This window comes from Ursus arctos, unplaced genomic scaffold (genome assembly GCF_023065955.2).
Source record: "Ursus arctos isolate Adak ecotype North America unplaced genomic scaffold, UrsArc2.0 scaffold_11, whole genome shotgun sequence".
Taxonomy (NCBI): domain Eukaryota; kingdom Metazoa; phylum Chordata; class Mammalia; order Carnivora; family Ursidae; genus Ursus; species Ursus arctos.
This window is the reverse complement of record NW_026622775.1, coordinates 59,388,231-59,412,608: the sequence shown is the minus strand read 5'-3', so window position 1 is coordinate 59,412,608 and position 24,378 is coordinate 59,388,231. Positions and strand designations below refer to the sequence as shown.

The following is a 24,378-nucleotide window of genomic DNA, read 5'->3' as shown; positions in this document are numbered from 1 at the left end:
TGAGTTCTCACTGCGCGCGAGTCCCACCCACGCGCCTGGATTTGGAAAAGGAACTGGTGGTAGGTGCCAAGACGAGATGATCTGCGAAGGAGGCTTGTGGCGTACGCCTCGTAAAGGGCCGAACCCAGACCCTGCGCTCCGCTTGTCTTTTCTGGATCCGTTAACCTGAGTGAACCCCTTCCCTCCACCCAGCCCAACTCCTACGGTCCAGACCCCTGCATGAGGAGGAGGCACTAACAGGTCTCCGCGACGCACTGGACTCCTGGCCTGTCGCAGCCCGCGGATCCCTCCAAGAGAAAGACCTTGGAGCCGCCTAAGACCCCTGCTCGAGGCCCCAGTACCCCCCTTCCTGAGGAAGCTCAGCAGTGCTGTAGGGTTCACGTCTACGGGGTGAAGGGGAGGGGGTGGGGCGGCGGGAGAATGAAGTACTTTTTAACTGTTTAGAAAGGGGAGGAGGGGCGAGGAGGTAACTCCAGCGGAGGAAACGAGTCGCCCGTTTCCGGGGGCCGGACAGCTCCGAGCGCGCAGCTTTGCCATCCAGCTTCTGCCGGGCAAGTACTCTCCGCACAGCAACTGTCTGCCGGGTTCTAGCCGGCCTCTAACAGCTCCGCGGCTTCGGCCGGTCAGGCTAGTGAAGTTAAAGTGCACTGCGTATCTTACACGCGCACAGAAGTTCGACTTCTCTCCCTGTTCTCGCTCCACCCTGCCCAAGTCAGTTTCCTTCGAGGATCGCGTCCCCCGCCTCTCCCCTAAACGTGACCCCCCTACACACACATTCCCTTCAAATTCTCCCGGCATTTGGGCCGCTTTGATGATCAGATGGTAGAGCCCTGATTACAAATTTATTCCCGGCCGCTCCGTCCGTCTTTATCTCCGCTATTAGGGACATCTGGGAGTGATTAGCGCCGCGCCCGCGCCCGGCCGCGCTGCCTATCTCGCGGCGGCGGGGCCCCGAGCCTCGCTGACGTCAGGGCAGACGGCTCGGAGCCATCCCAGCCGAGCTGGGTGTAATCGGCGGCCGCGCGGCCAAGTCCTCCCCGGGCCAGGCCGGCAGCTGGAACGCGCCGCCTGCTTGCGCACAGGGACTTTCTAAATATGTATTTTTAGCCCAGAAGACGTTTTTGTTTTTCTTGTTTGAGGTAAGGCGAAGCCAGTTAAAGTTTCTATTGGCCCCCTCCTCACTTTAAATTTTCCAACTCGCTGCGCCTTGGTACATTCAGCCTGGAAAAGCCTCCCACAGCCTGCCTTGACTGACCTCTGGCCGCTCCTCTACGCCAGCGCCAGGGTGCTGCTCTCCTACACCAACAGCTGCGGCCCTCGCCGCGGTGCCCGTGCAGGCGAGAGGCAAAGGAGGCGGCTCTTAGGGCTGCCCTTCCCGCCGCACTGGCTCCTCTTGGTTCCCACAGCCCTCGGGCCTCAACAGTGGGAGTTTCTGCCTAATGAGGTGACCTGGAAGACGCTTATTACAGAACAGGCCTCTCTCCGAGCCTCTGTCTTTGCACCTGCTATTAAAGCCCAATGGATCTAAGGAACAGAGGCTCTAGACCCTCTTCTGCCTACCCTCCCCCTTTCCCCAGTGGAAGTGCTCCTTGGCTGAAAAGAGAATGACTGGCATCCACTTGTCCCCTACTATATCTCAATGCCCAGAACAGAGGCTAGGTATATTTGTATAATTCCTGGACCGGAGAATACCCCAGACCTCCGACTTCAGCATCCTGGGGCACTGTCCTGATCTCTGGGATGAATCCAACTCCAGAACACTTTAGGCTGGAGCTTACCACACTGGTTATCCAAAAATCTCTGAAGAACTTGATAAAATTAGAAATTCAGCCTTCATTTCACCCCACCTTTACGAGAAATCCTGATTCAGCATGTCAGGTAGGAGAAAAGAATTATTCAATTTCCAAAAGCTCCCCATCCCCCCACCCCCGCCCCAGGATTTAGGAACCACTGCCTGAGGCCACACACACCCACTGCAGCTAATCCCACATTCTTGGCACTCGGTCAACCACCACTATGAAACACTGGACGCTAGGGGTGAGGATGGCTTTATCAAGGATGGGGGAGAGGTAGGGCAAGGCCTGCATTATTTAAAGTCTCTACAGGGAGAGAATTGGCCACCCCATGAATCAGTCCTACACCTCGATTTAATTGGGAAATGCAAAGACTCAAACCCGGAAAATGCTATCTACTTCCACACAGGTTGCAAAGCCCAAGCCAGTGTTTACAGTGAATTTAGCTAGAGTGAAAAGAATCCATGGCCCAGGATTTGAATGTAGTGACAAGAAGATCTATTTGGGGGGCCCGGGATATCAAAAATAAACAGGAAATCCAGTAGAGAAAATTTTCCAAATGTTCACCCCTCTTCAATTCTTTGAGGCAACTTGAAACTCCAAATTCCAAAGTGTCTTCATGTAATCTAGAACGGATGAGGGCCATTTCCTCCTAAATCAGTGAAAATGTCACATTTGAGAGAGCTTGACTCCCTCCTTTACCCACCCTTATCCCCAACAGAAGGAGAAGGAAAGACTCAGCTGGGGAGGGGGGGTAGAGAGGGTTTGGGGGCTAGGAATAGAGAATGAGGCTTTAGACAACCGAGTCTGTGATGACTGGAGAAGGAGGGGCCTAACTGTGCTTTTAGGGGGGGAGGGGCAAGTAATAGCTGCACAGTAGTTTCCCACAGTGCTGGTAAGTGGCTTCTCCATGATCTTCCTTAATGATGGAGTCTACTCAGGCAAATAGTCAGTTTTCCGAATGATACGGACTCAAAAACAAAACTAACAACAAAAAACTACATTGCTTAGGCAAAAACAATGCAGGCAAACATTACTTTTTATCAATACTTTCTGCACATAGCATAAATGAATTTTTACTTGAATTGGAAGGATGAATCCACATGGACCAAACGCCCAGAGAATCCCAGTTTGCATTTCCAAGCAAAGAAGGTAGGTTTGCAAGCAGCTTAACCGTTCATATAAAAGATTACCGGGTACTCACCAACCTCCTCCCCAACTAATAAGACAGTTTTCTCAAATAGTGTATTTAATGCACAGCTAATCATCAACAGCCAGGCCCAACCTGATGCTTCCCTGTGACCAGATGGAGTATGTCAAAATATCTTTCCTTATTGTACAACCAAATCATTGTGGGGAACAAGGACTAGAGTCAAGGAGACCTGCAGGTTTTTCTGTAAGAAGTGGGGTCATTTGCTGTTCACTTGTTTGCTCCTTCACCAGCTGAAAGGATTTAAAACAAACAGTTTCTTACTTAGGGGGGCAGAAGGAATTTTCAACCTTTATTAAGTATATTGCCTCAAGAAAAGGCCAAAAAGACATCATTCTAAATCAAAGTGGCCGTTAATACCTCCTTCCTGAAAAAATGGAAGCCAATGGCCACTGAAGCCAGTGCGTGTTTGACTTCTATTTAAAGTGGGCTGTTGTTGCTCTGAGCTGACAGTTTTGCCTTTAGGATAAGGCAGAAGTGCAGGAAAAGAAAAATGTGTGTTTGTTGCTTTTATTTTAAAGAAGAGAATGCATCCAAAGTCTGTAACTAGAATTTGGCGGTGAAGAAAAGCTGGTGCGGTTTTAATGGGAGAAAGTGGCCGCCAGGCCGCCTGACCATCGCCTTCGCTTTGCAAATCTGGTTTTCATATTCTCGCTCAGTAATTACCCAAAGCCATAACTGTCTCTGAAATTATTCATTAAAGTCATTTTCAGGGATTCTCACAGGATGACTCTTTTACGTTTATGATCTTCTGAGAGCAATGACATCAGCCTCTGTCTCTTTTCCGCTTTTAATTAATGTGCTGGTTAGGGGAGAGGGGCCGTGGCTGTGTCCGTGGGGAGGGGGCGCGCAAGGGGGTGGGGGTGGAATTCGCAGGCAGTTCTGCTCCCGGCGCGGTCAGCTGAGCTCCGGCGCGCAGACATCCTTTGATTAAGGAGGGTATTTCGGGGAGTGCAGGCTGTGCAGAAGATCACGTCTGTGCCCTGTGGTGCTGTCAGCAGTGACAGATCCCAGATGGGGCCGCTACTGTATGGCAGATTGAGTTTCTCAGCAGAAAACTCACCCTCCCTCCTAAAAGTCTTCAAAAACCTTCTCCAGATACTACAGGTCGCTTCGTGTGAAACTGAAAAAGTCCATCACCAAAGTTGGTTTTGCGTGCTTGTGTGTATGTCAGGTCCCCACCCCCCTTTCCTTCCTCTTCTTTTTTCTCTGCACTTCCTCCTCCTCTGAGCATCTTCGACACGCTGGGCTACCCAGCTGCTGAGAGCGCAGACCCGGCGGGCCTACTGGTTCCTGTTCGCGCGACCCACAGCGCGGCGGCGTAGACACAGCACCGAGGGGCCCCGAAGGCAATCCGGTGGGTAGAGGCACGGCGTCCGGGATGTGGGGGCAACGTGGAGCACCCTAGGCGCTGGGGTGGACCGCAAGGCCCAATACTCCCTGTGGGGCGGGGTTGGTGGGGGGGGAGAGGATCGAACCTAAGGCGGAAGCAGAGAGCACCGGCGCTCGGCTCCCGCTTCCCTCCCTAGTTTTCCACAGCGGAGCGCCATCCCGCCAGCCTGGGCAATTTCGAGGGGCAGCGCCAAGCCTGAGAAGGGGTGGGGGTGGGCGGGGGCTGTCTGCGGGGATCTGGAAGTGGGCTGAAGGCGAGCCGCAGGAGCCAGCAGGGGCCCAGCCTGGTCCAGGATGGAAGAAGTGGGATGGGGAAAGTCCTGGCTGCGGCCTCAGCCGGGAAGCTAGACCAGGGCATCTCCAAGGTGAGAGGGGGCGCAGCGAGACCCGGCTTTCTATGCACTAAACACCCGTCCATTTGTGAGTCTGAGTCCTGAGTTTCGCATCCCTGGGCACACGCTGGGTTCGAAACTCCGCTGCAAAAACATTTGGGCTTATTTTAAACCTTTATTTTAAAAATAAACAAATGCCGCGTGTCCCTGCTTCCTCGAAGGTAACGGAGATTCCTCCCCTCCTCCCTTCCCTTCCGGAGGGTTCCTAGGCCAGCTCCGGGGGGAGCAGTAGTGGCCGGGAGAGCGGGGATGAAAGGCAGAAACGGAGGCTTACAACACTCTGATTCTGCTCCAATATCTAGATCCTACCCATCCTTACCCCCATGGCCCACTTAATTATGGAACTTGGCTTGTTACCACGGACTTGGGCCAGGGAGGGTGCAAAGAGAGAAAAGGCTGTAAGGACAAAAACCTAGGGAGTTTTGTTTTAATTTAAACTTAAGTAACTTTTTTTTTCTTTTCAAAACCCCGTGCAGTCGCCTCCACCTACTCCCACACCCCCTCCCAGTGAGGGTAGTTTGGAGAGCCTCCATTCGGCTTACAAAAGAGCCTCTGGGGAACAGAGAGAAAAGCTAAAAATACCGCAGACGTGAGGCCCAAGTCCAGGAGGAGGTAGCTGCCTCCCTCCAGCCCTGCCCAGCCCTGGAGGGGGCCGGCTGTCGGGTCCCTTCCTTGGAGCCAAGGGCCAGAGCCCGGGCTTGGCTGGACGCCCTCACTACAGCGGCCCGGCGAATTTCGCCTGGTCTTTGCGCCCCGAGCCGGTTACTCTTAGAGAAGTCTTCCGGTCCAGTCTCCGGTAAAATGAGAGATTACACTATTTGACGCTTTCCATTCCGCCTCCTCTGCACTCAGCTTTAAAGGCTCACTTTTAAAAAGAAGGTGGGACCACTGGATCCCACTTTACGTCAACAATAATCCGGTCACGCAAGTATTGTCCCCAGTTCGTAATGATCTATATGGATGTATGCAGTTGTTTTCAGTTCTGGGACACAAGCTGATTTGGGAGAAACCTGTGAATTCCTATTACGGCCCTCTTCCGAAAAAAAAAAAAAATCTAGCAGTTATTTTCCCCACAGTTCCCCCTAGGTTATCAGGTAAAACCACAAAACTCTTTATATAAAAGCAAAACACACACTAAATTTCAAAACTCCCGCTCGCCCCCTTTATAAGGCAGCTTTTATTTTCACGGCCCACGCTGGATGAAAGTGGTTTGTTTTGATTTTTTTTCCCCCATGTACCCACACGCCTTGTAAAAAGTTTCTGCGCACTGGCCCGGCCCCCCTCTGATGACCGCAGGGCCTTGCTTCCAGACTGCAGCCCCCGCCACTTGGTTTTTAAGTCCTCGCCTGGAGCCGAGGTATAATTGTGACCCCGCCCGAGGGGCGAGCCTCCCGGGGGGACGTTTGGCCCGGCCTGCCTTGGGGCCGGGACCTCCCAAGTGGCGGACCTGGGAGCCCAGAGCCGAGCGGTCCTCTCCCCCCTTGCCTCCTCCCTCACTCCCTCCCCTGCGGATTTTGCTCGTTTTCTTCTGGGTTCCACAGCTCGCCGGCGCAATGGCGCAGCACTTCTCTTTCCCACTACTTTTTTCGGTTTTCTCTCGCCCTGTTCCTCTCTAGCATCTTTTTGCCGCTCTCTCCGTGCCTGCACGCTGAAATCCCAGGCCCAGAGAAGCGAAGCGGGGCTTTGTCGGAATCTGGGGCAACCAACGGGGAGCCTGCGGCCCCTGGGCGCCGCGGCGGAGTCGCAACAGGGCGCGCTTCTGCGTAACGTCAGCGCGCTGGGTAATTGACCTTCCCTGGGCGTCTGTCAGTATGACTGATTTCCATCGGGGTCAAAATGCCTCTCTCCGGCAGTCCATCTTGGAGCGCTCTCTTACGCCGCACACCGGGTTAGTTGTTTTGTTTCCAGCCCCAGGAATAAATACTCTTGGGGGCAGCTCGAGAGGAGCCGAGGAATATACACGACGTCAATTAAAGGCAGTTTTCCTTGAACTACGAATTGTGATTGGGCGACCTGCGTGCCTTTCAGTTCACATTACCTAACTCGTCCTTGATCCCAATGCTTTCTTTAGAAACAGGGAATCAAAAAAGAGAAATGATGAATTGTTCCTGTTTTTCTGTGTCACGTGTAAATCCCTATCGAAACATCTCATTTTCAGGGTGTGATTTAAACGTAGAGTATGCGCGCGTGTCTTGCTAATCTGGCCTAGACAGACGATATATCATCCAGGCGGTGTTTTACAATAATTTCGAAACTGCTACCGACTTCTAGGTGTGAAACCAGTGCTGTGTATTTAAATATTCTCCGGGACTCGATAGAGGCTAATTACGCTGGTTGCATAACTCCGATTCGCTTTCAAGAAATGCTCTGGAAGAAGCCAAAGTGGCTAATCTAGCAGAGGCAGGGCGATTCCCTGCCTGCAGCGTTCTCTCCTGGCGGCACCAGGGAGCCCAGACGTGCTGAGCGTTCGCCTTCGAGAGCACTAAGTCGCATCCCTTGGGTGTTGAGAGAGGTAAACTTCTCCAGTCCAGGAATGGGCTCCAGCGGGAAGCTAAAGTCTTCAGACAACCCCTTTCCCTAACATCTAGGCTCAGGGACTGAGGCCCCAACTAAAAGTCTTCCCGAGTTAAATTTTTAACAAACTTTTGAAAAAACACGTTTCTCTCCCCCATCCCTCTTCTTGTGGCCTTTAGGCAAGTAAGTACTTGGACTTGGGGGCAATTAGGCTCTTCGGTGGAACCCAGAGGAAATGTAAGAACTAAAAAGGTGAAGCAGAAGCCCCAGGAAGCCTTTCTGAGACTGGTCTCAAGTCACCGTCCCTGAACTCTGCCCTTGGGGTGTACACACCTCCGCCCCTGGACCCTAAGTCTCACCTTCGCGGGACCCGCACGCCCGCGCCCCTGTGCCAGACGCGCGCGCGCGCGCGCACACACACACACACACACACGCCCCCTTTTACCCTCTCTCTCTCTCCTCTGTTGGTGCATTTATGACCTAATGAAAGTATATCCTTTAGGGAAAATTCTGTCTATAAAACGTGAAATATGAAGAACCGGTTTGGATATCCCCACTCGGGGCCAGGCCTGATCTTGAAGTTTTTTAGCATGAACACCTTGACTCCTGTTGCTTCCATGATCACTCTGTTATTTTCACTAAATGATGAGAATTGGTTCTAAGTGTCCTCTGCTCATTCCCTCTGGAAGGAAAAAATGTCTCCTGCCTGAAGATGTATCTTTATTTGGGGGAAAGGCATGTCTTAGGGGGAAAAATAATTTTATTTTCTATCCTTTGACATCTTTGGAAAACCCTGGCACCATATGTTCCAACCTCTGCAAACAGCTGGGGAAACCAAGGGCTCTTTCAACTCCCTTTCTTTTCCTTCCGGCCCCCCCTTTCCCCCAAATGCCACGTTTTGGGGTTTCACAAACATTGATCGGTTCTTTCTCCTCATGCGTCTTCTGAAATCCCTCCTAATTTCCAATATACAAGTACCTCCTTGGAAATCACATAGTTAACCACCTGTTTTCGTGGGAAAAGGTGATCTGATTTTGTGTCTGGGGAGGATTTGTTTATTAACACAAGTGGGTAGAACTGAGATTATTCCCCATGTGGTTTTCTATATACCATACCTTTAAATAAGAGTTTTAAAAAGTCCCTGTAATTTTGCAGTTTGACCTTTGCCATGAGATAGGTTTAGGTTGTTTACTAGCAGGGACTATGCAACAGGAAAAACTGCAGGAGATGTAAATACTAGTGTTAGCTTATGAGCCGCATCCCCTTGTAGGGTGGAGTTGTTTGCTTATTTTTAAAGGGCACAGCAGTTTGAACTTCCAAGTCTTTTTGGCATTCAGGGCCATCTGATGACCTGGGGGGGGGGGAATTGTGTTGATTGTGTTAACATCACTAAAGGAATTTATACCCTCCTTTTTTTTATTTAGGCTTAAAACATTGTTTCCCGAGTAGAATTTGCCTAATAAAAACATTTGCACCTGGTTAAAGCTTAGGGTAAGGGGCAGATGTCCTAGGGCAAAGTGTTTAGCCCACCCTCAGAGGAGTGAAAAGATATTCGCGGAGGGGGAGCCACCGAGGGGCAGCCATTTCTAGGGAAGGATCTTGTCCTCCTCGTACAAAGGAGGAAAATTGTCCATTTTCAAGTGCCTTTTAGGAAACATCAGTCCTTTTACAGTTGGGTTCTAGCTTAACCTTTGTACCTATGACTGAGGGCTCAGCCAGTCCTGTAAGTCTGTGTTCCCAGTATAACCTGACTTAACTTGAGTAGCAAACAGCTTTAAACTGACATATATTCACATCTGGGAATAGGAGAGAAATATTTGAAGAGAGGAGTGGTGTGCATTTTGCCTCACCTAAAGTTTTATACTTCTGCATAAATCTGCATGAAATATTATCTTCTAGTCATAGTTCTAGCTTATGACCAATTAAGCAAAACAGAAAGTTTGTTGCATGTTTTTTCTAGATCTGCTTAAGATCCTTCTCCCTGATACGTGATATTATCTCTAAATATAGTTAACATCCAACATCTCTCATATATATCCTGATCAGATTAATTTCTAATGAATAGGCAGTAATTCTCATGGTTCAAAAAGCTACAAAATGTACATATGAATAGTCTTTCTTTCTATCTGTCCAGGTGCTTCTCCCATTGTTCATTTCTTGAACAACCTTCCCGAGCTTCCTGATGCATAGAAAAGCAAATAGCAATATAATCTCTATGGATCTAGAATGATGCAAATTTCTCCATTTGTATCCGCTTGCTGGTCTGGAGGGCTTGGCGATGGGGGGAGATCCCTGGAAGCTTTGAAGAATTTTAAAAGAGGCTCTCACCAAATACAATCTGGCCAGGGTGTAAGATGCCTCCAGATTGTAATTAAAACTATCTGGGAAAGAGAAGACAGGGCACATGCAGAACAAACGATTTCTAAAGCTCCAAACTGGGTTGTTTTTTTTCTCTGTGGCTGAGTCCAAAGAATAAAGAAACAGGGAAGAAGGGAAGGAAGAAAAGCAAGCAGAAAGAGTGAGGTTATAATATTCTAGAGTTGTGGGGATGTGGCTCCTCATTTTTTGAAGCAAACACGCTGGAACACAAATTGGAAAGGACTAAATTGTTATGCATCAAATAAATACCAAATTTCCTCCTACTATAAGGGAGGTTTTGCCATGTTCTAGCCTGCAGATATCTTGAATGGGTCATAAATAATGGGAAAGGGATTGGGACATGCACGTGTATTATAAAACAACAGATAAGCTTGGCAGTGTAATGTAGACTTGAGAGACCTTAGATATTTTGTCCTTTACAATTCAATGAAAGACGATAAAGCCAGAGTTGATTGCTCCCTATACAGAACAGGGGGCACCTTCAGTTATATCAGTGCCCTTCTCAGAGATGCTCAAAGGTCTTACTGGCTGGCAGTTACTGACCTTGACCATCCTCTACGGAGGAGTCAGATGTGGATGGAGAAGAGAATATCCTTGCAGGAAAATTACCATGCACAGGGCCGCCTGCCAGGGATGGAGCCAGTTCTGCTATCTAGGGTATTCTGTGACTTCCTGGTACCTGGCCAGAATTGTGGTTGCTAAATTGGCTCAAGCCCACATGCTCCTCCTCACCACGCCTTCCCTTATCCTTGTAAATGGGGTTGGAAGCGTCTTCAGCTTTTTTTGTTTTTTAATACATTGTACTCATTACTGTGTGTGTGTGTGTGTGTGTGTGCGCGCGCGCGCGCGTGCTTAGGGATAGGGTTGCTAAGTGTATAAATGCTAAAAATTTCTCTTCTTTCACTTTGGGCTTCTCCTTCCTCTCTCTCATAATAAAACTAGATGCAGTAATAACAAGAAAAGCTCACTGCTGATTCCCTTTATCTCCTTTGAACAGATTCTTGTCTTCCCAGCTTAGTGGCTGTGGTTAGCTTTCAGGGGGTTAGCTTTCAGATCACCCACTGTGTTCAACTGATGCCCTTGTGGGACCAAAGGGCACTGGTTGGTGAAAAGGACCTCAAACCCTCTGCCCCCTGAAGCCCTGGAGCTGTTCATCAGACTGGAAGCCAAAGGCCCACAGTAACTCTAATTAGTGTATGCATATGCTGGCCAGCCTTTAGGCTGGTTTTATGGGGTTTCACTGGCGGTGCTTGAATTGGCCAGGTCAGATGAGGATTAAGGTTCCTAATGAATCATGTGACCATAAGTGGACTTGGATGGTGGCTGTGTTCTAGAGACCTATCCCTGGTGTTCTCTTTCTGTGCCCAGAGAGAAAGGCTGGGTTGGGAGGCACCAGCCAAAGAGGGCACTGTTAGAAGTTTAAAATGTCCTCTTTATCTGCATCTTGGACAGAACATTTAGTGGAAACACACACACACACATCTTTCAGAAGTAAGAAGAAAGGCTCTTTTTTTTTCTTAGAAGTATTGAATTTAAGACTGGAACTAGGCCTTTAGAGTTTATCTGTTCTAACCATTTTTTTCCAGATGAGAATAGTCAGGCTCAAAGATGCTCCTGGCTCCTAGCCAGCATGTGCCGCTAATTAGTGACGCCGGGAGTGGTGAGTTCCTCTTCTTTGGTTAGGTAGTTATTTCCAGGGATCTCTTGTTTAAGATAAAGACATAAATAAGAAGAAGGTCGTGGTAAAAACAGTTTTTAAGAAAAGAAAAAAATGATGTAGAGGGCCAGGCAAGAGTAGAGGTAGCCAGGGAAATGACAGTCTGGGGGATGGGTTACTTGAGCAGGCCTATCTCCATCATTTCCTGTAAGTCTTTACTCTGACTCCAAGACAATTATTAAAGGCTGATGTTTTCACAACACAGATACTTTTCGTATGTGCGTGTTTAAACCAGTCCAGGAGAATAGATTCTTCTCTCTTGGGGAAAGGGAATGGTGTTTTCAAAAGGGAAGCAGCTCTCATCAAAAGCCTTCGTGGATCTGGTGACAACACGGACACGCGCTTCGCCTGGAGCCTGGAAACTGTCAGGCGGTGGAGGCGGGGTGGGGACAGCTAGCATCGCGGAGTCCCAAGGTGAGCGCGCGAGGGTGGGGTTGGGGTTTGGGGGGGGTAGTTCTACGCTGTACCGGGGAGACACGGTCCCAGGCCTTCTCCGGGGCCTTTTTGGAGTTCCGGGAGGGCTGTGACCCTGGACCGAGGCTGTGGCTCGGATAGGAAACTAGGGACGATTCACAGGGAATCGCTGAGGGAGGAAGGTTGGTACATCGCCGCGACAGAAAAAGATGAAATGGGGGAAAAGAGATGGGGGGAGTAGAGAGATTGAATAGTCACGAAACGGGGCTTCCGGATCTCTCTAGGGAAACAGAGTCCACGGATAGGGTGACCAGATCCGGTCCGCTGTCTGGGCTGAAGATCGTACTTGGGCTGGATGTGACCCCTCTGTGTGTTGTGGGGAACCACCAGGATGGCTCTGAGTTTTGCACAATTTCACGCTTTTGAAAGGGGCGGGTTTTTTTTTTTTTAATTCTTTTGGCGTGAGTTCTCAGTGGGATCTGAGGTTGAAGGCTCTCCCAGCCTTCGGTTATCTTTTCTTACGCCCCGGAAAGAGAACTGAACAAAATTAAAAATCAGCCAAGGAAACTAAGCAACAGCCCCCACAAGCCATCCCACAACATAGCTGGGGAGCAATGTTCTGGCTTCAGCTCTCAGGTTCGAAATCCGAATAAATGGAGCCAGATCTTGGATTACACCCCGGGGATAGCACTTTAATGTAAATGTAAAATATGCTTGTAATAATCACTTGTGAGCCCTGAAGCAGCTCTAGAATCTCTGTTTAATTATGGGGGCATGAGAGGAGAATTACCAGCTAATTAAATCCAATCCTATTTGTAATTCTCCCTCTGCTGCTGCCGACTTTAAAATACGAAATTGCTTTTTAAATGTGCCTGCATATGAATTTTTTAACACATGTGAAACCTAAAGGAGAAACAAGGGAACAAGGGGCGGGAGAGAAAAAAAATGAAAGCAAGCAGAGAGACGCAGGCTGCTGGGCCCGAGTCAAGGGGGTATCACGAGGGATCTCCGCGGCCGGGCCTCGCTCTCCCTGCGCTCCTGCCCGCGCTCTAAGTTTGGCCACGAATGAAGCCATTTCCTGTCTTCGCAGAGGCTTCGACCTCTCCTTTCCTGCTAGCAGGATCTCTCTCAGCTCACGCACGTCGCCCCCAGAAAAGTCCAGAGGCGCGGAAACCGCGAATGCCGCGCGCCCCGAGGCTGCGGCCGGCCTGGGAGCGGGTTCCGGCCGACGCAAGGGAGCCGCGCGGGGAGGAAGTGAGCTCACTGCGGAGGGCAGGAAAGAAAGGCGGTTCGGCCAGGCGCAGGGCTGCGGCGCGCGGAGCCCGGGGGAGGAGCTGCGAGCTCGGGTCCCGCTGCCCTAGCCCTTGGAGGAGGCCGGGGCCGAGGCCGGCTTTTCGTGGTGCTGGGGCCGCCGGCAAGGACTCCACCTCGAGCCGCGCATTCCGTCCTTCCCGCTCCGGGAGGAGAGACGCGGCCCCGACTCGGGAGGTTCAGGCCTCGAGGGTAGAAGCCTGAGGCTGGAGACTTGCGAGGGCTTTCTGCGAGCGGACGAGGCCCCCACGTCCTGGTGTTTCCCTACCCTCCCGCCGCGTGAGCGTTTGCTCGTCTGTCCCTGTGCGCGCGCGCTCTCTCTCTCTCTCTCTCTCTCACACACACACACACACCACACCTACCTACCCTCCTCTTTCATTAACGTCCCTCTCAAAATCAGGTCCTGGAACTTCGATTTATATTAGGACGTCGACTGATTTGCATGAGAAAACCAGGGTGACCGCGGCCACCAATTCTTGAATACACCTTAGTACTGCTGAATTAGAGTATTCCGGGGGTCTGTTCCAAATCTGGTACCATCTGCAGCCAACTACACCAGCACCGAACGGCTCCGAAACAGTCTGGTCTGGGGAAACGTTCTCAAGAGGGAGGCCGGCTATCTCTGCGGCACCAGGCCCTGAATGCAGAAAATGTGAGACTGCAGCTACACTCGTTTCCAAACTGACAGTGCGCCCAACAAATGCAGTGGCACCTATCCCAAAGGGAGGCATTCACACCTCCACCTCCCGGGCCGCGAGTGCTACTCCAGCCAGCCGGGCCCTGCGTGCAGTCATTGCTTGGTGGTTGCAGAGAGCGTTCGCGCCTGGAGGATACCAGAGCCCGGCTGGAGGTGGAGTTGAGAGGTAGCTCGACGCTGTACTGGGGAGACCCTGGTCCCGGGCCTTCTCTTCTCTAGCGCCTTCCTGGAGGGCGCTGCCCTCGCCCCAGGACAAGTCGCTTGGGCACCAACCTAGCGCGGGGGCGCGGCCTGTGATCAGTCTCCCCTGTTGCCGGTCTGTGGTTCGGGCGTCCTGCAATTAGGGATTGCTGAGGCCTGGGAGGTAGAAAAGTCTGAACCCCTCTGTGTGCCAGGGTGGGGGGATTATTGTCAGACCACGAGGAGGAGTCATTGTCTTCAGGACGTAGTGTGGGGATGCTTGTCGGGTTTGTGTGTTCTCGATCTGGAATCGGTTGGAGAAATTTCCATCAACTAGGACCTTGCCATTTCCCCTCCGCTCCCACCTCCTGCAGAAAGCCCTCACATACCTCTTGTCAGCTTTACTCAGTCGATAGTTTGCTTCATAAAATTAGTAAAAAAAAAATAATAATAATAAGTAAAAAGTCAGTCTTTATCGGTGTATTTAGTAGGGAGGTGGTGACGTTCCAAGAAGCTTCCTAGTGTGAACCTCTGCGGCCAGGAAGGGAGAGCCCTCAAGGCTTTACTTACTGGGGTTTCTCTCCCATGCTGCCAGCTTGGCCCCCAACACTCCCACCCCTTCCCTAGTAGTCTTTGTGCGCCCCGCCCCCCCTCAGTCGGTCCTTAATTCCTCCCCCCCCCACACCCAGTTCCCTCAGTGGGCCCAGGCCAGTAGCGTTGCCTCCTGGCGCCACGCATGAGGCAGCAGGTACTCTGAGCCTTCCAGGCCAGACCACGGAGGGGCCTCGCTGCCTGCTTTGGAACCTCTCCATTTTCCCACACTATTTCACATTCATATTACTTTTCACACCCTGTTAGGCAGTAATAGCACTGAACCTGCTAAATACTTCCATGCACAAGCCAGCCCTCCAGCGACAGCTCCAGATCGTCCACCTTCTGCCAGTGATGGGAACGAATATTACTCTCTCCTCGTGTGGGGTCCTTGGCTTCTTCTCTTCTCTCTAGGCTCTACCTCCAAGCCCTAGTAAGGTGGTGCTGGTGGTGGACACTGGTTGGGGGCCCTCGGGTGTGGCGGGGATGGTTGGGGGGGGGGTTGGAGATCTGGGGACTGTTTTGGCTTTTGTTAATTGTATGAGGCTAGACTGGGGATTTTTTAAAGAACAAGGCCTGCCCTTCGGCCTTAAGCAAGGAGTAAGGCCTGTCCCGCATAATAAGCACCACCTCCTGGCCTCAGTTCTGGAGCGCCAGGCCCAGAAGGTAGCATTTGGTCATTAAGGGATTCTGAGACACCAAATCGCAACGCCTCCCCTCCCCCCATCCCCCAACCCACTCGGTGGCCTTGCAGCAGCTCTGTTAATCCGGGGTTGCTCCATAAATCTGGGCCCGGGGTGGGAGTGGGGTGGGGGAAATTAAATTAGACCTCTGCGCCCAGTCGATGTCATGAATGCTCTGGAGAAGAGGACAAACAGCAAGGTTGGCCTGGGGAAGCCAGCACTCTTTGCACCAAGTGTTGCTTGCCCTTTGGCTGTCAAATGAACTCCAGTCTCTCACGCCAGGACCTTCGACCACCTACCACCGCAAGAGATTTCCAGAGTCCAGTTATAGCAGACTGGGCTCCATTTGGTGCACTAGGCACCACAGTCCTGGCACTCGCCTAGGCTTGGGCCTGGGCTCCTAGAAAGAGGCGGGCGTGGGGCAGGGGGACTGAGAGTCCAGCCACCACAGCAGGACTGAGGCCATGTGGCTCAATCCGAGAAGTCAGGGAAGTTAAGGGTGGTTCTCTGCTGCTCTTCCAGGACCTCTCCTCTGTTCTTCCGTCAAGAAAAGAGGAGTAGGGGTGACTGGTTGGCTCAATCCATACAGTATGTGACTCTTGATCTTGGGGTAGTGAGTTCAAGCCCCACCTTCAGTATAGACATTACTAATTAAATAAAAAATTTTTTTTGCCTGCCTCTACTTCCAGAACATGGGACAAAGAACTACTTTTAATGAGAGCCTATTAAGTGTCAAGCATTTTACAGGCTGTAAAATATTTAATCTTCCCAAACCATAAGAAGAGTATTTCCAAACCTTGTATGCCTGCAAGGATACTGAGGTGCACAGAGAGGGGACCTGGCCAGAGCCTAATCTGCGCATCCAAAGAAAGTCCAGGCTTCCTTACTGCCATGCTCTTGCTTCTAGCAATGTCCTGAGACCTGATGACACGATTAGAGGTTCTGCAGCCTGGCTACGTCTCTTTTTACCTTGAAGAGGGAGATGAGCTGCCTTCCATGGGCCTCTAATATACATTCCCAGAGAGATTTAAGTGATGGAAGATCCGGGTCTAAGAAGTTGAAGCTTTGAACGCCACTTTAAACTGTAGCACCTTTATACCTATTCCTCCAAAATGTTCGAGAAGATCCAAGTTAGCAGGAATCTCTTCCTCAACCAGAGGAGCCCCAAGTCTGCCACACACATGTCCCTCACTGTCACTTTTCTTGCCTCATCACATCAGGGTTGAGAAGATTTAAAGTCAGATTCACTGGGCCTGAGTTTCTGTTCATGCCACTAACACAGGGAGGCTGTCTGGTGACTGCTTGCTCATACTCTTGAGAAAATGCCTTAGATTTGGGATTTGAGGCATTTGCAGAAGGTAGGAGGAGTGAGACAGAACAGGCAAAGCCAGAAAGCAAGGAAGGAGACTGCACAGGCCGGGGGTGGGGGTGGGGGACTTTTTCTGTTTCCTCTCCTACACAGTCCTAGCCTAGATCCTCTCCATTGTCTACTTCCTTCCCCATTTTCTTTCTTCTTTACTCTCCTGATGTTGGGCCTGACCAAGGAGAATTAGGGAACCAGATGCCCACATTTTTCTCTTTTGGTCAGTTGCAGCATGGGACACAGGCTCCAAGTGGGTATTCAGGACAAATTGTTTTAAGGGGTCCCTAAAGCTATACTCATTCCTGTTGAGCCCTCTGTTCCCTTTGGACATGGGAGGTAATTCCTGGGGTATCAGGTGCATTTCCTGAATTTCTAGACCCTAATTGCCCCTGGAGCACTCTTCCAAACCTGGAGGCAGCTAAATGAGTGGTCACTGAATAGGATTAAAAAAAAAAAAAAAACTATCCGGGTATATTAACTTACTTTATAGTCGTTGTGGTGGGAGAGGGAGAGCCCATGGTGATTTCCTAAATGCCAACTAGTTAACTCTCTCTGCCTCCTCCCCCTGGTTTTCTTTTACAACTAATGATTATCTATCTCAGTGGTGACAAACAAGGCACACAACAGACAAGTAAAAATCAAGTTAAGAAAGCTGTACTGCATTCATGTATTTCTCCTCTAGCATATTCTGCCGTAGTTTCTGCTGCTGCTTATGGCTGGACTTTATGAACACCAAATAGAAGAGCCTGACCATGAGACTAGGATTAGGTTGCCAATTTGCATTGAACTTGGTTTTCCCTCCTCTGACCAGAATAGCATGATCAGATACAAAATCGCCTCTCCTCTCAGAGACACTGGCAGTATGGAAACTAAAAAAAAAAAAAAAAAAAAAAAAAAATCAATAAATTCAAGAGAGATATTAGAAGAACAGGAAACTGTAGGAAGAGAGGGAAAGAAAAAGGAAAATACTCATACGCAAAATTGGAAGGGTGTTTGGAATTCTGCCTGAATTTCCAATGACCAAAGCTAAAGCTTATCTCCACTGGGTTTCTCCACTGGCTTCTCAAACCCAATTCCCTTGTTCAGTATCTCTGGGGGTTTTTGCCTGGGAAGGGCACATTCAAGTGGGTTTGGGGTCCAGCAGGGCTACGCACTGGCGGTGGGTAGGGACAGCTGGAGGTTGAGCAGGGAGTGAGGTGAGAAAAGCCCTGGGATGGACGGGTATGTCAGGGGGAGGCTCTCCGCCATCCATACAGAGGGGCACCAGTGACTTGAGCCACAGTGCTCTTATGACAGTTATTAACGGCCAGACTGATTTTTTAAGCCAAGACCAAAAAGAAATGGATCCAAATGAGGAAACCAGGGCAGCTTGGATTCTGCACGATGGCCATGAGCCAGGGGATTGCACCACTGACCAAATCCATAGTTGCTTCTTCAGCATCCAATCCGTGCCAGGAGAAGAGGTGTATGTGGGTGGGCTCTGAGCTCCAGGGTTCGTAGCTGTATGGGGCTGGAAGGCAGTCAGAAGAAACAGCTAGATTAGTAGTGCTTGCGGTTGGCAGAAAATGGGAGGCACTCTTGGTGTACTTAAGAAGACTTACTACCCGGACTTCCTCCCCAGCAGTAGGTTTAAGGTAAGTCTCTCCTTTGCTAAGAATGACCAACCCCGCCCCCCAAATCCATCAGGAGTTAAGACAGATCAGGGACTCCTGGAGAGTCTTAGAGTTCCTGGAGGTCTCTAAGATCCCACTTGACCTCCCTGTCAGAGGCAAGTGCTTTGTGTATTTCGTGGCCAGGTAGACCTGGGTTGGAGCATGGCTTCTGGACTTACTGGTTTTGTGATCTCGAGCTAGCATCTTGGCCTCACGGAGTTTGTTTCTGCCTTTGCAAAACCAGGACATTTGCCCAATAAGAGGTTTGAAAGCTCTGTTCCTAGCCCTGATGACCCTCATTGTTGTGCATTTGTTTATTTGGGGGGGGGGCAGGAAAGACGCATTTTCTTTATAGAAACTCTAGAAATGTGACAAAACTTACAGTTCCCTTTCCCACGGGAGGTATGGCTTGCTAGGCTGATCTACTCTGACTCCCCACCCCCCCACTCCCCCACCCCCACCCCCACCCCCTGTTGCCAGCTACTAACGACTCTGCAAATTTCAAATCCTTCCCTCTGCACAGCACCAGCGCATTCTCGACCTTGCCCCTATTTACTTTCTCCAACTCTGGTGGCAAGGTTTGATTTTTTGCATTCTTGCTATGGGTCTCTTCAGTTAGTTCTAATAAACTCCAGTGACACTTCCGGGAAGCCCATATTCAACAGACCCAAAGGATGGTCCCTCGAGGCAGGCCAGAACCTGTGCAAAAATTCAGACCTGTGATGCCAGTGGAGCACGGCCTCCTACCCACCTGCCTGGGGGGCCAGTCCACATGTGCATGACTGGGTGTTCTGGGAGAGGGAAGGATGTGAGCACTAGTTGGCCACACGGACCGAAGGGCAACACCTGCACTGGCCGTGCTGGAAACATTTGCTAGGATGAACCCAGGAATTTGGGCTGTGGAAAGCCTTTTGGGCCTGGGCTCCACCATCCCTTCTTCAGCCTTTGCCCAGGCAGTGGAAGGTTCAGGGTTGGTGTGTCTCGGCCCCTCTCAATGCCCAATGCTTCCCAGGGAGTCTTGAAGAACTCCTGGGCTCCCTTTACATTTTTTTTTTTCACTAAGGAAAGTAAATGTCTTGCCGTAGGTTTCCGTAGTTGTCAGGCACTAATTATAGAAGATGGCCTTGCAGAAACTTGGCTGTTGTGGCCTGAGGACCCTGGGGCCAAGTAAGGGGCTTGGGAATTTACATAGAAAAAAAAAAGTTTAGTTTGCACCATCTGGGTAGGGTCCAGAACAAACAGATTGATGGCTGGTAAGGAGGAGGGGAGGGTCTGGATTCCCCATTCCAAAACGGGGGCCTCTATGTCACCTTGCAGGTGAGAGCTGGGGAGGCAACAAATCAGTGAGACCTGGACTGCACCTGTCCAACCTGAGCAGTTGCCGTCTGCCAGACCCCTTCCAGGGTGTGCATTCGGCCAGCACCACCATTCAACTGGGACCCAGAAAAATCTCTTAAACTTGCAGACTTGGAGAGAGACGAAGGTAGCCAGGCAACGGAATTGCGGAAAACATCCTCTCGGTCACATGAACTTTATTGTAGATCAGGAAGTTATCTAACAGCTGCCAAAACTCTTCTGACTCCACTGCTCCAAATGTTGACTGTTTCTCACACCTCACCATTGGGTACGGAGTCTGCTGCCTTGGGGGTTATTCAGATTTCCCATTCCCTTTCAGATTCGATCTACCCCCACCTGCCTGGTTGCATTTGGAGATGATTTCCTTTTTTCCATTCTGGAGACCATGTGGCTCCCATACTTACCTGGGCTGGCAGTTTCTCCACCCACCCTCCTTAAGGGGAATTCCAAATCTCTTGAGGAGGGAAAGCTGGGTTGAGAAAGGGTCAGAAAAAGGAAGCTGAGCCTGAAGTCCAGGCATACATTATTACATTCTCCTCCGGGTGCCTTTGAATCACTCCAGAAAAAAAAGTGCAGCACAAGAAGTAATTTTAAAGGGCTACCTCCCTCTCACTAATTCCTAGTCCTCAGCCTGATTCACCAGCAAGAAGTTAGACTTCTGTGGCCTTGCATCTCCCAAAGGGTCTGGTAGAGATATTGAGCACATAGTAGGAGTTCAGACAATAGATCCTGGTTGACAAAACAGATGCTTCGAAGGAAGGGGGCAATTATTTGAGAGCAAGTGTAAGTAAAAGCGGGCGCGTGTGTGTATCCTGTGCCTTTTCAATTAATTTCAGGCTCACATACAAGATTACCCCGAGGATCTGCTCTCACATCTCAACCCAGCACCCCAACACCAAGCCGATTTTTGGCATCGAGGGAGCCCCTCTTCAGCTGACCCATTTGCAGACACGGCATCACTGTGACCTCTGCCTGGCAGTGCTCCTCTCCTCACCGTGGAGGGTCAAGGGGAGCTGAGCCCACCGGAATCAGACTCAATCCAGACGACCAGGAGCAGAGACCTTCCTGGAAGCCAGAGCACAGAAAGGCCACTCCTCGTGCACCCAGTGAATTTACTCTGCGTAAAGAGGCGCTCCGGGCCGTGTCCGAGTCCCTGCGACCACAGGTGGGACCGGGATGCTGAGGCGTGCGCTCTGGTCCCCCTCTTCACGTAACCCTGCAACATTGGGAGCCCTACAGGAATCCCCTTCTCTGCTTGGTGGAGAGCAGATGCGGACGTGCTTGAGCACTGGGGCTTGACGACGACTATTTAGAGGGGCCCTGGTGTCACCCACCCCGGCGTTATCGTTGACCACGGCTGTTGCTGTTCTCTCTTGGCCTTTGGTAATTAGCCGTCAGCGCCAAAAGCAGCCGCGTGGCGCGCACCCCGGAAGCGCTTGCGGAGACCCGGAAGCAGCGGGAGCTCGGACGCTGCTCTTCCCGCGTGTGAGCTCCTCGTCCCGCCCACCTTTGAGGTACCCTGGTTGGCGAAGCCTCGCGTCGCGCGAGAGCGGGTCCCGGGCTCGCGTCACCCTCCTGTCCCGCGGTGGGGAGTTCCCCGCTCCGGAGTCTCTCTTACTTGCGGCGCGCCCGGGCCTCCCTGTTCCCCGGAGGAAGCCCGAGTGGGTGTAGGTCCCTCGTTTAAGGTCGCCGTTGCGTCTGGCCGTGTGTAGAGGGAGGCACAGAGAAGGAGGAATTTACAATCGGCGCGTGAGTGACTAATAAACTCCCGAAAGAGCAGAGTGTAAATTTACTAGGGATCTTCAGTTGTGATTCACAATTCTGCAAGTAATAAAAGGCCCACCCCTCCGATTTCCCGCTTTGATGGCCTCTCCCCAGCGAGCCGCAGTGGGCGCGAAGGCGGGGAGTGCGGGGGGGGGGCGGGGGCCGGGCGCACCCCGCAAGTCGCGGGGGAGCCGGGCTCGCGGGCGCCGGGCGGGCCCCGTGACCCGCCGTCGTAAGAATGCTTCAGATCCAACCCGGGCTCGTTTCCGTGACGCAGGAAACATCTGGGGAGTTTGCGCCGGGCGTTTGGGAAAGTACTTACTTCCGAACTTGGCGCGAAGGTGTCCTAGGATCCAGACACACGCAGGCCTGAACGGGGGGGATGGGGCCGGCACGGGGTGGCAGCCCTGCCAGCTGCCAGGGTGCACGCTGGAGAGCGAACCGGTGGCGAGCACTTGGGTGAAGGACGAATTAAACACTTAGAGCCCGGTCCGTTCGTTCTGGCCTCATTGTTTTAATGTCTGTAGTACTTAGGCACAGTTTGAGAAAGAATAATGTCTTTACTTTCAGAAAAAACATCAAAGACCAGGGGCTGCTCAATATGGAGCACATATGGTAGTCTCCGAAGGCCTTGCCTGCCAAAACATGTTTCTCAGTATTTTTCTCCTTTCCTTTTTCGGTCCCACCACCCCCATCTTTTTTTTTTTTTTTTTCTCCCCAAATGGGAGGGAGCCACGGGCTCCGGTTACCTAGGACGTGTAGCGTTCACTGGAGGCAGTTGGCGGCTGTGCTGACCGATCAATGAGGCCTTTCAGGAACTGAATGCAGCCCAGGACTGGAACCTTGAAGACGGGCCGGCTGGGTGCAGAAGCCAGGCCGGGGAGGCCGTGACTCGCCCAGAACTCAGAGCCGGCTGAGGTATTGAGGCATTATCAGATTCAGAGGTTGTAGGGTCGCTTGCGGCATAGTATCTGAAAAAGCACGTTTTCCTCTTAGTGCTTCCTTAATGTGGTCGTTACACTGGCTGAATCCCCAGGCCTTAGTACAGTGCTCGAATAGGGGGCCCTTAAATATTTATTGAATGAATGGTGAACTAAGTGAAGGCAATAGCCTGCAAAGTACGTTTTTACTCAGTGTAAACAAGAGTTAGTTGCAAAGTTCCTCTTCTTCTTTAACTGCTATTATTATTATTACTACTCTCCCAGTTTTTAAAATTATTTAGCAGAGAGAGGCAGGGAACAGCTGGCTAAAAGTTCAGGAGGTTTGCTTCAGGAATTTCTCAAGAAGAAATCTCAGAATGTCAGGGGTCATTAATGTGATGTAGTTCAACTTCTGAATTTCTCTGAAGATGAACTGAGACCCAGAAAGGTAGTTACTTGTTCAGGGCACATAGCTGGGATGGGGCTGGGGAAGAGCCTTCTTCCCCGAGCCTAGTGCCCACAGGGCTCACTACCTCACATTAACCTCAAGGGAAGGACAAGCTGGATAATTTCCTTTTAGCTTCTCCCATTAAATGGATTCCTATCATCACCTCTGAAAAAGGATGTTCTCCTTCAGCAAATTTACATGGAAGTTTAGTATTAAAAGCAGGGGTAAATTCTTGGGGCTCCCATTTAAAAGAAGAAGCATGCTGTCGCCAGAACTTGCAGCTTTTTCTAATGCAATATTAATGATGGTGGGGGAAGAAAATACATCCCACATGGAGCTGATTAAACATGAATCTTATCACATCTTCCAGTGTTCTGATGCCATATACGACTTATACGCAGGGACCAGTGGGCAAATTACCTGACAAGTAGTTCGAAAATCTGGGCTTTAGACCTGGCTTTGCCATCAGCCTGCTGCATATCTTGACCAGTCAATTTTGCTGGATCTATTTCTCTCTCTCTCTCTCTCATATATGTATACACACACACGTATGTGTGTATTAGGTGTCGATAATATATACATATATATTAATTTTTCATCAGGGTGATCTGTTCATAAATCCAATTTCTGTTCTTATATTCTCTTATGTATCAACATACAGTGAGTCCCTTACCCATACCAGATGGAAAAACAAGAGTCAACACTAGAACCCTTCTTGTATTAGTACTGAGTGAATATTAAACTTGCAAAGGGCTTTAGAAATGCTTCTGCCCCTTCATCCTGGAGCCGGGAGAGCTGATTTCCCCATGCCCACGTTGCATAGTTGGAGAGCCCATGTTAGCTTCCTGCTCAGGAAGAGAGTTCCTACTCCCTGAAGAGAGTTACTGCAAATATGGGGATCTACCAGTCTCAGTGACAGGTTTAGATGAGCATGGATCAGTTAGGTTTTTTAAAAAAAAGTTTAAGATTTTTTTTTAATTTTTAAGCAATCGCTACACCCAATGTGGGGCTCGAGCTCAGAACCCTGAGGTCAAGAGTTGCATGCTCTACTGACTGAGCCAGCCAGCTCCGCTGTCCCCCCTCCCCAGCATGGATCAATTCTTTAGGATGCTTCTTTCTACTACCCATTCATCCACATTCCTCACCCCACTTTGTCTTTCAAATCAGGAATAACTTAGCCAGAATATAATAATCTTAGGTTCAGGAGGGTGAATTTATTTTATTTTATTTTTTTAAAGATTTTATTTATTTATTCAACAGAGATAGAGACAGCCAGTGAGAGAGGGAACACAAGCAGGGGGAGTGGGAGAGGAAGAAGCAGGCTCATAGCGGAGGAGCCTGATGTGGGGCTCGATCCTATAACGCCAGGATCACGCCCTGAGCCTAAGGCAGACCCTTAACCTCTGTGCCACCCAGGCGCCCCCAGGAGGGTGAATTTAAAGCAGAACTGAAGTCCGTACTATTTTACTTGGGCAGTGGTTCTTTAAGCATATCAGCTCTGTTGCATGAGACTTGAAGCCTTCAAGGCCCATTGGGACAAAGATTAGGGTTCCTCTAATGAGAGTATAGCAGCTAGTCTTAACTTGTTTTTAGAGTCTCGAA

General features: G+C 50.5%; 1 long non-coding RNA gene across 2 annotated transcripts in view; it reads left to right on the top strand.

Annotated features, from left to right (window-relative positions):
* Positions 1 to 3,985: 3,985 nt before the first annotated feature.
* The window catches only part of LOC123002106 (uncharacterized), a 35,977-nt gene continuing 15,584 nt past the window's right edge, over positions 3,986 to 24,378 (top strand). Inside the window, exon 1 of one of the 2 annotated variants that reach the window (XR_008958669.1) lies at positions 3,986 to 4,360. This is a non-coding gene — a long non-coding RNA (uncharacterized LOC123002106). Of the gene's footprint in view, positions 4,361 to 21,165; positions 21,394 to 24,378 lie in introns of those variants that run through there. The other variant, XR_007187994.2, reaches the window with a different exon arrangement.